The following is a 14141-nucleotide window of genomic DNA, read 5'->3' as shown; positions in this document are numbered from 1 at the left end:
AGGTGCCTTGCCCAAAGGCAAAATGCTGGCAAGTGGCAGAGCTAGGACTAGAACTCAGGTCCGTGCTCTACCCACTAGGCCCCAGTGCTTCTCTTGAAGCCACCTACTTGAGAAGAATGAAACATGCAAACTAGGATGCAGGGAGAGAAGAAGAAGGATAATCTGGAGGCAGAAAGCTGTTAGATCCCGGTGACCAGGAGGAATATCACCAAGATCCGCCCTTTCCTCTACATCCAAACGGCTCTTGTACTGGTACAACCTCTCATAAAATCCTGGCTGGATTATTGTGTCAGCCTTCTCTCTGATCTCCTTTCTTCCTGTCTCTCCCCACTCCAGTCTATTCTTCACTCTGCTGCCTGGATCATCTTCCTGCAGAAATGCTCTGGGCATGTCACTCCCCTTCTTAAAAACCTCCAGTGGTTGCCTATCAACCTCTGCACAAAACAAAACCTTCTCACTCTAGGCTTCAAGGCTCTCCATCACCTTGTCCCCTCCTCCCTCTCCTCACTTCTCCCTTTCTATTGCCCACCCCGCACGCTCCGCTCCTCTGCCACTCACTTCCTCACTGTCCCCCATTCATGCCTATCCCACTGTCGACCTCTGGCCCACGTCCTACTGCTGTCCTGGAATGCCCTCCCTCCTCACCTCCGCCAAACTAACTCTCTTCCCCTCTTCAAAGCCCTACTGAGAGCTCACCTCCTCCAAGAGGCCTTCCCAGACTTTTCCCTCAGCTCCCTCTGCTCCCTCTTCACCTCCCCTCAGCTAAGCCCCCTTTCCCCCCTTTCCCTCTGCTCCTCCCCCTCTCTCTTCCCCTCCCCTCAGCACTGTGCTCATTTGTATATCTTTTTTATCCAATTTATTTTGTTAATGAGGTGTACATCCCCTTGATTCTATGTATCGTGATTATGTTGTCTTGTTTTTGTCTGTCTTCTCCTCCAATTAGACTGTAAGCCCGTCACTGGGCAGGGATTGTCTCTGTTGCCAAATTGTACATTCCAAGCACTTAGTACAGTGCTCTGCACATAGTAAGCGCTCAACAAATAATATGGAATGACTGAACGAAAGGACCTGGGTTCTATTCCCCGCTCCACTGCTTGTCTGCTGTGTGAAGTTTGGCCAGTCAGTTCATTTCTCTGGGCTTCAGTTACCTCATCTGTAGAACAGGAATGAAAACTGTGAGCCCCCTGTGGGACAGGGACTGTGTCCAACCTGATGAGCTGTATCTTCCCCAGCATGTAGAACAGTGTCTGGCACAAAGTAAGTGCTTAACAAATATTATAAAAGCAAAAAGTGGAAGAGGCTGGGAAGACTGGGAAGAGGCCCCAGCAGCCTCAGGCTGCCACACCCTCCTTGAGGTGGATGTCCAACATCTGAGCCCTGTTGCACTAAACAACTTCACTCCACTTTGGTCAAGAAGGATGTAGACAAATACATCCTGTTTATTGGCTGCCTACAGCACATCCCCGAAGATCTTGACATCCATGAACTAAGATGGCCAGCACCTGGAGTGGGACAAGGCAGGGTGTTGATCTTTTTTCCTTTTTCAATGGCATTTGTTAATCACCTACTGTGTGTCAAGCACTGTACTAAGTGCTAGTAACAGGTTAATTTAGTCAAGTAGTCCCTGTCCTACATGGGGCTCACAGTTTTGGTTTGAGGGAAAAAAAGAATTTCCATTTTCCAGTTGAGGAAATGGAAGCCCAGAGAAGTGAAGTGACTTGCTCAAGGGCACACGACAAGCAGTTGGTAGAGCTGGGATTAGAACCCAGGTCCTTCTGATTCCCAGACCTGGGTTCTGTCCAGTAGGCCAAGTTGCTTCTGTTTACCAGAGACACAGTTATATTTCACCACCGGCACTGACTCCCAGGAGCTGGGATTACAACCCAGGTCCTTTTGATTCTCGGGCCTGGGTTTAGTCGCCTAGTCCACGCTGCTTCTCGATATCAGAGACAAGGTTACGTTCCCCCTCCCCCACCAAATCCCACTCCCCAAAGGGAGGGTGGATGATGGGGGAATCAAGCACTTAGTACAATGCTCTGCACACAGTAAGTACTCAAAAAATATGACTGAACGATGGGAGGAGGGCTGTTTCACCAGATTTTAGAGAATCTCAATATTATTTCAGTGTCCTTAGTAGTCATGTGCAGGGGGATGTAGGACCTGAACTAGCAAATCTTTCCACTAACTGAAGCCAAAAAATTCAATTACCTGGACTTTGAAGGTAAGGAAGTTTTTTTCTGCCCTTCAGGGCGTAGCATTTGCTAGTGTAAGCTTGATTTCAAATCCTCATATTATTAGAGCCCACCCCATATTCCTCATTTATTTTGTACCTCATGATGGACCTTAGGATCTGCATTTTGTGGTGAAGTGGCTATCTCTCTAAGTGACTTAACTCATTCCACGGAAAGTAGCATTTGTTAAACTGGGAAGGTTGAAAATACCAGATAGCCAGCTGAAAGATCTAAGTGCTCTTGGCACTTACCTGAAGCCAATCCAGGCATTTCCAAACTAAAAATTGATCACTGGGATGTCAGTCCCAGCTCAAGCCCATGAATATGCCTGGCCTGTCATTAATCAGTCTATCGGTCAATGGCAATTATGTAGCACTTATTATGTGAAGAGTGCTGTACTAAGCGCTTGAGAGAGTATAACAGAACAAAGTTCTGGAGTAGAATTTACCCAACACAGTACCAAGGACTTGGGAGCTCGTTATGGGCGGGAAGGTGACTGCTAATTCTGTTGTATTGTCCTCTCCTAAATGCTTAGTACCTTCCTCCGAAGTGCTATAGAAATTGATTGATTGACTGAGAGGGCAAAATAAAATTAGCAGACACAATCCCTGCTCACATGGAGCTCATGATCTAGTTGAAAAAATATACACTAAGATACCTTATAAGCCGAAGGAAGAAGTGGAATTTAAAGATGAGCAAATTAGTGCTTCATGGAAGGGGGGGCGGTGGAGGGGAGTGTGTGTGTGTGTGTGTGTGTGTGTGTGTGTGTGTGTCTCACTCCCCATAATGGTTCCACGTGCTTGCAGCAGAATCAAGGTGTGTACAATAATGATGGTAATTACTAAGCACTTTTTCTTTGTGCCTAAAAACCTGCACCAAGCGCTGAAGAAAAGAGAAGATTTTCTTCTGCCTTGCACTTGGATTTGACACATTTCCTTTCCACAGTAAGCTTACAGCCTAGCGGGAGAGACTGATAATAAATAAATTACAGTTATGGGCCAAAGTGCTGTGTCACTGAGGGAAGAGGTGAATGAAGGCAACAAGTCAGGGCAACGCAGAAGAGAGTGGGAGAAGAGGAAATGAGGGTTTAGTCAGGGAAGGCCTCTTGGAGGAGATGTGCCTTAAATGAGCCATAAAATTCCCCCATTTCCCCTAAATTCCATCTCCCTAAAATGAGGAGCACAGATGAAGAGTGCATTTGGATAAAATAATGGCACACTGAAGAAGGAGTGGAAAGAAAATGATCTACACCATGACGGTCAAAAAAGTCAATCTTCCAAGTGTCTTTGCCAACCCTGGGACTTTCATTAGGGCTATGTATAAGAGTGGATCCAGGAGGCAATGAGGTGATGAGAAGCTGTTTGGCCCAGTGGCTAGAGCCCGGACCTGGTAATTAGAATGAATTTAAATTCTAATCTCCGCTCTGCCACTTGTCTGCTGTGTGACAGTGGGCAAGTCACTTCACTTCTCTGGGTCTCAGTTCCCTCATCTGTAAAATAGGGATAAAGACTATGAGTTTTATACGAGACAGGGACTGCGCCCAACACAATTTGCTCGTATGCATCCCCGTGCTTATTACAGTGGCTGACATGGAGTAAGTGCTCCATAAATCCCACAATTATTTTTATTATTACTCAGAGGCCACCACCTCCCCAACCGAAAAACTACTGGTACGTTGTGTGTTTCTGCAAACTCTTTTCAGGGTACACTTGGGATGGGATGAAATTGTTTTAGCAGCTGGAAATCAATCAGTGGTATTTATGGAGCTCTTGCTTTGTGCAGAGCACTGTACTAAGCACTTGGAAGAGGACAATGTAACAGAATTAACAGACACATTCCCTGCCCCTCTTGAGCTTACAGTTTCGAAAGACTGAAGGAAGCCCTTTTTCCCCTATCCACCCTCCACTCTGCATCATCTCTGCTATCCTATTAATCCAAGCATTCATCCTATCCCATCTTGATTGCAGCTTCACTCTCCTTGCAGACCTCCCTGCCTCCCATCTCTCCCCGATTCCAGTCCATCCTTCAGTCTGCTGACCTGAGCATTTTTCTACAACACCGTTCAGGACATGTCATCCAGCTCCTTAGAACCTCCAGTGGATGCCCATCCACCTCTGCATTAAATGAAAACTCCTCACCATTGGTTTGAAATCACTCAATCCCCTCGCCCCCTCCTACCTCACCTCTCTCCTTTCCTACTACAACCCAACCTGCACCCTTTGCTCCTCTAATGCCAACCTACCCCATATACCTCGATCTCATCTATCTTGCTGACGATCTCTAGCCCACATCCTACTTCTGGCCTGGAATGCCCTCCCACTTCATATCGACAGACAGTTACTCTTCCCCACTTCAAAGCCTTCTTAGAGGCACACCTCCTCCAAGAGGCCTTTCCTAAGTCCTCCTTTTCTCAACTTCCTTCTGCCTCACTCTGACTTGCTCTGCTTATTCATCCTCCCTCCCAGCCCCACAGCACTTATGTCCATATCTGTAATTTATTTATATTCATGTGTATCTCCCCCTCGAGAATGTCAGCTCGCTGTGGGCAGGGAATGTGTCTGTTAATGTTATGTTGTCCTCTCCCAAGTGTTTAGGACAGTACTCTGCATGCACAGCAAGCACTCAATAAATATGATTGAGTGATTGAGGCCCTTGGCTATGTGGAAGTGAAACACTCACCATTGTGAGGTTGAATTCCACCTTAGATCCATCGATTCTGTAAATTCTGTGCCCATTCAGTTTAAATCCTTAGCTGGAGGAGAGCCTCTCCAAGTGGAGAGAACACAGGTCCTCTCATTTACAAAGTTGGCTTCTTCTACCTGCTTTTTATACTTTTTGTCCTTCCCCAGAAGCTGAATGGGACAGAATCAGGAAGGAGAGAAGCAGCACAGCCTAGTGGAAAGGGCCTGGGCCTGAAAGTCACCCAGGCCCATAGAAAGCGCTAAACAAATACCATTAAAAAGGAAACAAAAAGGAGAGACAGAGTGGAGGGTACAGTGGGGACTGGTGGGGGTGGAGGGATGGAAGAGAGGCCTCAGGAAAGAGCTTGAGTTCATTCATTGATTGATTCATGCATTCTTAATAATGATAGGCACTGTACTAAGCACTGGGGTAGATACAAGTGAATTAGGTTTGACCCAATCCCTGTCCCACATGGGCCTCACAGTCCCAATCCCCCTTTTACATAAGGGGTAACTGAGGCCCAGGGAAGTGAAGTGATTTTACCAAGGTCAAACAGCAGACAAGTGGTACTTGTACAAGCTCTGGTACTGGTACAAGCTCTCATAATATCCCAGCTGGATTATTGTGTCAGCCTTCTCTCTGATCTCCCTTCCTCCTGTCTCTCCCCACTCCAGTCTATTCTTCACTCCGCTGCCTGGATCATCTTCCTGCAGAAATGCTCTGGGCATGTCACTCCCCTTCTTAAAAACTTCCAGTGGTTGCCTATCAACCTCTGCACAAAACAAAACCTTCTCACTCTAGGCTTCAAGGCTCTCCATCACCTTGTCCCCTCCTCCCTCTCCTCACTTCTCCCTTTCTATTGCCCACCCCGCACGCTCCGCTCCTCTGCCACTCACTTCCTCACTGTCCCCCATTCACGCCTATCCCACTGTCGACCTCTGGCCCACGTCCTACTGCTGTCCTGGAATGCCCTCCTTCCTCACTTCTGCCAAACTAACTCTCTTCCCCTCTTCAAAGCCCTAATGAGAGCTCACCTCCTCTAAGAGACTTTTCCAGACCAAGCTTCCCCTTTTCCCTCGGCTCCCTCTCTGCTCCCCCTCCGCCCTCTGCTCCCTCCCCTTCCCCCCTTCACCTCCCCTCAGCTAACCCTCTTTCTCTCCGCTCCTCCCCCCTCCTTTCCCTTCCCCTCAGCACTGTGCTCATTTGCATATATTTTTAGTACCCAATTTATTTTGTTAATGAGATGTACATCCCCTTGATTCTATGTATCATGATTATGTTGTCTTGTTTTTGGCTGTCTGTCCTCTCGGATTAGACTGTAAGTCCGTCATTGGGCAGAGATTGTCTCTATTCGTTGCTGAATTGTACCTTCCAAGTGCTTAGTACAGTGCTCTGTACATAGTAAGCACTCAACAAATACTACTGAATGAATGAAGTGGTGGAGGAGGGATTAGAATCCATGAGCTTCTGACTCCTTGCTCTATGCACAGCACCATGCTCCTCAATTTTTTATTTATTGAATATCCTCCTGAATGCAAAGCACTGTCCTGAATGCTGAGAAAACAGTGGATGAGAATTAGACCCCAACCTCAAGGAGTAAATAAATGGGTTGCAGGAGTCTATAACTAAGGATGCTCTTCCAATCCTTTTAACGATGGGCAGCTGCAAAACCCCTTCTCCTTAATAGGCTTCAGCCTCTTCCTTCCCTGCTCCTACAGCCCCACCCCCAGAAACCCAATCTCTCCAATAGCTGCTTTCCACGGGGGCAAGTGGCCCTGCCTGTTTAAAGCCTCAGAAGGAAGTGGGTTTTTTTCTTTTTCTTTGTAGGGCCCATGGGTGCTCCTTTCTGGAGGCTGTGGAGAAGAGATGGAGTTTTTTCCTGTGGAGGTGTGGTGAGCAAGGTTTGTGGATGCTCCCTTGGTTAGCTTATTTTCTCTTCAGTGGTGACTTTATTGATGAGGGTGACTGAAGGGGTTGAGGAATGGTCTGGCCTTAAGGGTTTGAAGTCAAGGGGTGCAGAGGGGAAACCCAAGTCTGGGATAATTGACTGACAGAGTGGTAGTGACACCATAGTGGTTGGGAAGATGACTGCAGTTTGGAGTTACTGTGTACTCACCCACATGTTAAGTAATATTAATAATTGTGGTATTTGTACACTGCTTATGATGTGCCAGACACTGTATTAAGCACTGGGGGGAATTCCAGCAAATTGGCTTAGATCTAGTCCCTATTCCCATTTTATAGATGAGGTAACTGAGGCCTAGAGGAGTAAAGTAATTTTCCCCAAGTTCAAACAGCCAAGTGGTGGATCAGCAATGAGAACCCATGACCTTCTGACTCCCAGCCTGGTACTCTATTCGCTACATCCTGCTCCATTTTTATGGAATGAATATCCTCTTTGGTGCAAAGCACTATACCAAGTGCTGGGAAAACATGGGATGAGAATTAGATCCAATTCTCCAGGAGTATGTAAATGGATTGCAGGTGTCTATAATTAAGGATGTTTTTCCAGATCCTTTTAATAAAAACAATTATGGTATTAAGTGCCTTGTATGTGCCAAGCACTGTTCTAAGTGCTGAAGGGGCAGTGGCAGATCCTTCTCCTTAATGGTCTTCTGCCTTTTTCTTCCCTGATCCTCCAGCCCCACCCCAAGAAACCCAGTTTTTCTCCTCTGTGCCCTTCAATGGGGCAAAGGGCACTGCCCCTTTAAAATCCTAGAGGTTTCTGGCCCTCTCCCATGGGTGCTACTTCCTATAGGCTGTGGAGAGGAGAGGGAGTATTTCCTTCTGGGAGTTTGGTGTGCAGTGTCTGTGGTTGCCCCCTTGATTAGCTTATCTTCTGATCAGCTGTGATTTGACTGATTAGGGTGAATGAAGGGGTTGAAGAATGGGCTGGGCTCAAGGGTTTGAAGTTGAGGGGGACAGAGGGGAGACCCAAGTCTGGAATAATTGACTGAAATAGTGCTAGTGACACCTTGAGGGTGGGGTGCTGCAGTCAGAAGTTATAGTGTACTCACCCAAGTGCTTAGTACTTATATTAATTGTGGTCTTTAAGTGCTTACCATGTGCCAGGCACTATCCTAAGGGCTGGAGTGGATACAAGCAAATTGGGTTGGACACAGTCCCTGGTTCCCCAGGCCCATGTTCTATCCACCATGTCATGCTGATCAACTCTCATTTATTGAATATCCTCCTAGGTGCCTAGCCCTACATTAAGTGCTGGGAAAGAACTGGATCAGAATCAGACTCACTCCTCAAGGAGTCTGTGAATGGGTTGCAGGGGTCTATACCTAAGGATGCTTTTCCTTTAACAGTGGACAGTTGCAAATCCTTCCACTTAATAACCTTCTTCCTTTTTTTTCACCCTAATTCTACAGCCCCACCCTCAGAAATGCAGTCTCTCCATTAGATGCCCTTCAATGGGGCAAGTAGCACTGCTCCTTTAAAGCCCAAGAGGCTTCTGGCCCTCTCCCTACCCCATGCAGGGTCCGTGGGCACTACTTCCTATAGGCTGTGGAGAGGAGATGGAGTATGCCTCTCTGGAGGTTTGGTAAACAGGGCCTGTGATACCCCCTTGGTTATCTTATCTTTTTAATTTAGCTCTGATAGTTGATGCCTATTGAATTGGTGGTGTTGATGGGGGTGGCAATTTAAGGATGGGCTAATGGTTGACTAGAATGGGGATGGGGTGGTATGTGGGGGGGATGAAAGGGGGAGGTGGGGGGAGTTAGTTTCATATGGGTAACTCAGAAATGACTTGGGTGCTTGAGGTTAGGTTACTTGGAGACTTTGATTCTGGTGTTGGAGGAGGGTGGAGGAATGAGCTGGGCTCAAGGATTTGAAGTGGAGTGGTGGGGAGGGGAGACCAAAGTCTGGGGTAATTGACTGAAAGGGTGATGGTGACACTTTGGAGGTTGGGGAGGGGGCTGTAGTTGTCCTAAGACCACAAGTGCTTAAGAGAATTGTGGTCTTAAGTGCTGCTTATGTGCCAAGCACTGAACCAGGCACTGGAGTGGATACAAGCAAATGTGGTTGGACCCAGTCTCTGTTCCTCCTGGGGCTCACATTCTCAATCCCCATTTTCCAGATGAATGAGCTGAGGCCCAGCCAAGTGACTAGCCCCAGGTCTTGCAGCAGACAAGTGGAATGGCCTTCTGACTCCCAGGCCTGTGTTCTACCCACTACACCATGCTGCTTCTCTCGTCCAGCGATCAGCACAAAGTAAGTACTCCATAAATAGTATAGTGTTTGTGTGTGTATTCATATCACTTATTTGGGTTGATAATCTAGTGTTTGGTTAACTGATATCTACTGTACCAATTTAGGTGGTATTAAAGCTGAAGTTGTGTGGGTGTGCGCCTGTGCGCTTGTGATGGGGGAGCAGGGTGGAGGGAATGGCCAGGATTGGATAGTAAATGTCAATTGCATTATTGATGTGAGGGCTATGGAGAGGGCGGAGGGTGGTATGGAGAATGTGTTTGGATACCAATGACTTGTCCATAATGCTGATGTGGTGGTGATGGTATTGTTGAAGTGCTTACTGTGTGTTAAGCTCTGTTGGAAGTATTGGGATAGGTAGGATGTTGGACACTGGTGTGTGTGACAGTGTTTGTGGCCAGCCTCTGATTTGGTTCCAATACTCCCTGTCCTAGAGGGGCAGGGCATGCTACGGGCTACACAGGTTTTGGTTTTTCCTGACTTGGATATGAGTCTGGGACCAAGGAAGAGAAGTGTCTGCTTGGTTGGGACAAGCAAGTGTCTCTGGAGCAGAGGAAGTTGAGGGGTTGTGATGATACGAGGTCTATCTTCAGGGGACATAACTGGTGCTCTGGATCCAGAGATGAGGATCTTGGTGGGGGGAGAGAGGGTTGGGGCAAAAACCATGGGGTGCATGGGGGTGCATGCTCACGATCTCTGTGTCTGTGTGTATTTGTGTGTCTCTCTGTCATGGTGCCCTCGTGTGCTCTTGCCAGCCCTGAGTTAGCTAGAATTTCCACTCAACCTTAGTCCCCAAGGCCAGTGATCTCGAACAAGTCAACATGGGACCCTGTGCCAGGAATGTGGTAGGTGAGGTGCTGCTTCCACGAGGCTTGTGCCGTCGTGCCCCCAGCCCCCCAACATCCATAAGGAGGGTGCGCACCCAGTCCCCATCCACTGGAAACCTCCTCCATCCTCAGTGGATTCAGCACCGTGGGTCAGTCCTGGCAGCGTCCATATCGGAACATCAGACTGTGAGCCCCCAGGGGCAGGACCTGAGACCCGCCGATGGGGAAGGGGGGTGGGGTGGTGGTACTGTCATGCGCCTCTCGCGGGCAGGATTGTGCCGACCTCAGCTTGCTGTCTGGAGACTTCTTGGGGGCTTCCCAATACCTGTACCCCAAGATACACATTGCCTTTTCTCCCCCATCGGACTGCATTAAAGCATCCCCCCGCCCCTTCAAGCCCAGCAATGAGTTGGGGCTCAGTGGCTGCACCCGTGTGGAGTTGACCATAAGCTGGTTGTGAGCAGGGAATGTGTCTGTTCTATTAAACTCTCCCAAGTACCTAAGAGTGCTCTGCGCTCAAATGTGCCGGACCGACCCAGAACGCCGCAAACACAAGCACCGCCGTTGTAGCAGCAGTAGTCATTCAGTACTTATTAGATGTAGAGCACCCTATTGAGCACCTGGGGAACTGAGTTCCAAACTACAAATCTCTCCTCGAGTTGGAACCTCGTCTACAGAATATTTTCAGATGATTTCTCCCCCAACTCGTCTTGGCTCCGACTTAAATGGATGAAATTTATGTTAAATGTCTGTCGCGCCCTCTAGACTGTAAGCTCATAGTAGGCAGGGATTCTGTCTGATGGTAAGGGCTGGATAAATACAATTGACTGTTGAAATGTGTGTCTTTAGCAATTGAGGCATCTCACCCCATCCTGCTTTTCATACCATGGTCTGTCAAATAGCATCTGATAAACACTAATGCTGTCTTAATGCAATACTGCCACCCTTCACTCTGCATATTGATTTGCTCTTTTTCCTACTCGTCCTGCTGATTCAAGCTTACCTTGGGTTCATTGTGCACAACTTCATGTACCGACCTTGTATATGCCATTCCACTTATGTGCGACTCACTTTGAAAGTCTGTCTCGTAGACTGGAAACTTAGTGAGAGCAGGGGCCATGCGTGCTATGGAATGTTGAACTTTTTGAAGCATTTGTACTGTGTTGTTCTGAAGCTGATCCTTACGCCTCTAGAGGGTAAGCTTTATTGGGGCAGGGCTTGCAGTGACTTTATTGTTCTATTGTACCCTCCTAAAGGCTTAGTACCGTTCTCTGCACCATTCTGTAAGAGCTCAAATATGATCGACTGACTGTCTTAGATTGTAAGCTCCCAGTGGGCAGGGGTTGTCTCCTGCACCCAACTTGCCCAAGAAGGTGCTTAATGAGGTGGGGTCTAACTCAAGTCAGACCAAACTTGGGGTCAGATGCCTCCATCAGGCTCTCCTGTGGGAGAGGGGAGGAGGGGTTGGGGTGAAGGACCAGCCTGGCACTGGGTAAGTATTCAGTGCCTCAACTGCAGGAGGAGAAAAGGCAGAAGCCCATCCTCTTTCTGCTCCCTGGAGAAGTCTTCCAGACAATCCTGCTCAGAGGTAAGATCCTAGGGATTTGTGTGTTGGGGGGGAGGAGTTGGGGAGAAGGTTGGTAGGGGCCAAGACTCTGGGGGGGGGGGCGGGGAACCCGACTGCCTGGGGTGTCCTGCTGTGAGGTGATAATCAGACAGGGCCTCTTCTGCAGGGTGGGTGAGTGGCAGCTGCTCTGTCTCGCTCTCTTGTGTGTGCTCTCTCTCTCTCTCTTCCCACCCGCTCCCCCGGGTGTGAGTCTGCAGGGGACAGTCCAGCTCTGGAGTGGGGGTGCAGATGGGGCTGGACACAGGTGGTAGCACCCCCTGACCCAAGTAGGGGGGGAGAGCAAGATTGCCCTGAGAACTGATTGAGTGTATCCTTAGGGACCAAGGAAGGAGCCTGAGCCCCAGATGCATCCTGGGAGACCCAGCCCCCTGCTCCATCCCCGCCTCCCCATGGATATGTAGGTGCTGACAGGACGGTTAGTGTCCGGGCTATTAGGATTCTGTTTGGGATAAGTGGGAGGAATCAAAGAATCTATGACATTTATTGAGCACTTAAGTCTAGAGGACTAGACTCTACTCTTGAGAGAGTAGAGTGAAGAGATTCTTGTTTCCATTACACCGACACAATCCACTGCATCCTTATAGTCCACAAAGTATAGCAGTGACTGACCCTAACCTGGCCCAGTAGTAACCCCTAGGCAGACTCCTCAACATGTAACTTGCTACTCCCTGGGTGGAGGATTGGGCTGGCACTTGCCCCCGCGGTGAGCTAGAACACACCTCATCAGCCAATCAATGTTCACATCTGTCCTCAGGAAGCTGCAGTGCAGCCCCGAACCGGACCACCTCTCCCCGAGGGAATTGGAGGACTGACCAGCTATTCACCAGATGCCACGGACACTCAGATTGCGCCGGCCCCACTGTGAGGGAATCGGTTGGCACCAGGCTGCTCCCCCCTCCCGCCCCCCAGCCTGCAACTATGTATTCCCTCCTTCCAGATCATGCCATTTCCTTTGTGGGTCAAGGGTCAAACACTGCATCATGGGTGCCAAACCAGTTCCTTGCAACTCTAGGAGAGGATGGAGGTGTATGTGTGTGCCTCATGCATGAAAGCGAGGGCCGGGACCAGAGCAGGGTGAGAGGGGCTTCCCCTCTTTGGATGGGTAGAGAGTTATGGAAACAGGAGTCTAGAGTTCTGGACAGGTGCTCCGAGGACGGACCTCCAGAGCGGATGTGAAGTCGCCCCGGGGCCCTTAATTCTATAGTCGGTGTGACTTCCTCCCACCCTGGGCCGTTGGGAGTTATCTGCCCAGCTCTGGCTTCAAGAGTACAGACTCCCTTTCCTGCCCGAGGGGGGTGCCCCTGGGGGAGCGGGGTTTAGGGGCAGGAAGAGTTGAGGGTGTGTCTATCTATGTGTATGCGTGTGTGACTACCCTATGTCCTCCATCCCTCCTGGATGAGCAGAATGAAGGGGGGAGAGGACTAGCAGCAAATGCTAGGAAGGGAAGATGCAAAGTGGTTTCCCCCCATCCTATCAACAGAAATGGCATGCTCTGGCCCCCTCCTTTCTTCCTCCCCGTAGGTCCCCTTGGTGACCTGGGCTCTGTAAGCCCAAATGCATCTGTATGGAATAAAATGTATATGTTCTGCGTCATGCCTGAGTCTGGAAAAAGAAATCTTTTCTCTGTCACATGGCAGATTGTTGGAGAGATGAATTTGGGAGTCATTTATTTTGATGATAGCCGCAACCATATCCTCATTATTATTATGGTCTATGTTAAGCATTAAACAGTGTGGCTTATTGGATAGAGCTGGGGCCTGGGAGTCAGAAGGACTTGGTTTCTAGTTCTGTCTATGCTATTTGTGTGCTCTGTGACCTTGGGTAGTCACTTCACTTCTCTGTACTTCAGTAACCTCATCTGTAAAATGGGCATAAAGACTGTGTGCCCCATGTTGGACATGGACTGTGTACAACCTGATGAGTTTGTATCTACCTTGGCCCTTAGACCAGTGCCAGGCACATAAAGTGCTTAACAAATACCATTACAACCACAGACATAAATGCTGTGGTAGATATGAGTTAATCCAGATGCATCTACCCTGCCCTCAATGAGTTTTAAATGAATTTTAAAGATCATGACCTCAACTATGTCCAACCTGAGCAGCTTGTATGTGCCCTGGTGCTTAGAATGGTGCCTGTCACAGAGGAAAGGGTTTAACTGATACCATTTTAAAATAAGGAGCATTCAGAAAGGTAGGATATGTGAGCCTTACTTCTCAGCAAAGAGAACTTCCAAATCATCCTGTTTTCCACTACATACAGCTGGGTAAGCTCGTTGTGGGCAGAAAGTGTGTCTTTCAACTCTGTTATGTTGTCCTTTCCCAAACACTCATTACAGTGCTCTGCTCCCCGGAAAGCATTCAATAAATGTCATTGATGGATTGACTCTAGATTGTCCCTCTGGACTGTAAACTTGTTGTGGGTCAGGAACAGGTCTTTAAACTCTGTTCTTTTGTCCTCTCCCAAGGGCTTAGTCCAGTGATTTGCACACAGTAAAAGCTCAATGAATTCCATCAATTGATGGCTCACCAAGTTAAAGCCTGAGGAAAGGGTGAG

The 14141-nt window shown here is 48.4% G+C and overlaps 1 long non-coding RNA gene across 1 annotated transcript; it reads left to right on the top strand.

Annotated features, from left to right (window-relative positions):
* Positions 1–9094: 9094 nt before the first annotated feature.
* LOC114816230 lies at positions 9095–13178 on the top strand. The gene is made up of 4 exons (XR_003763994.1): positions 9095–9134; positions 11477–11546; positions 11903–12000; positions 12340–13178. It is a non-coding gene; the product is annotated as an uncharacterized LOC114816230 (long non-coding RNA).
* Positions 13179–14141: the final 963 nt, after the last annotated feature.

This window comes from Ornithorhynchus anatinus, chromosome 13 (assembly GCF_004115215.2).
Source record: "Ornithorhynchus anatinus isolate Pmale09 chromosome 13, mOrnAna1.pri.v4, whole genome shotgun sequence".
NCBI classification, from domain to species: domain Eukaryota; kingdom Metazoa; phylum Chordata; class Mammalia; order Monotremata; family Ornithorhynchidae; genus Ornithorhynchus; species Ornithorhynchus anatinus.
Note: the sequence above shows the minus strand (reverse complement) of the source record. Positions and strands in the feature narration are given on the sequence as shown.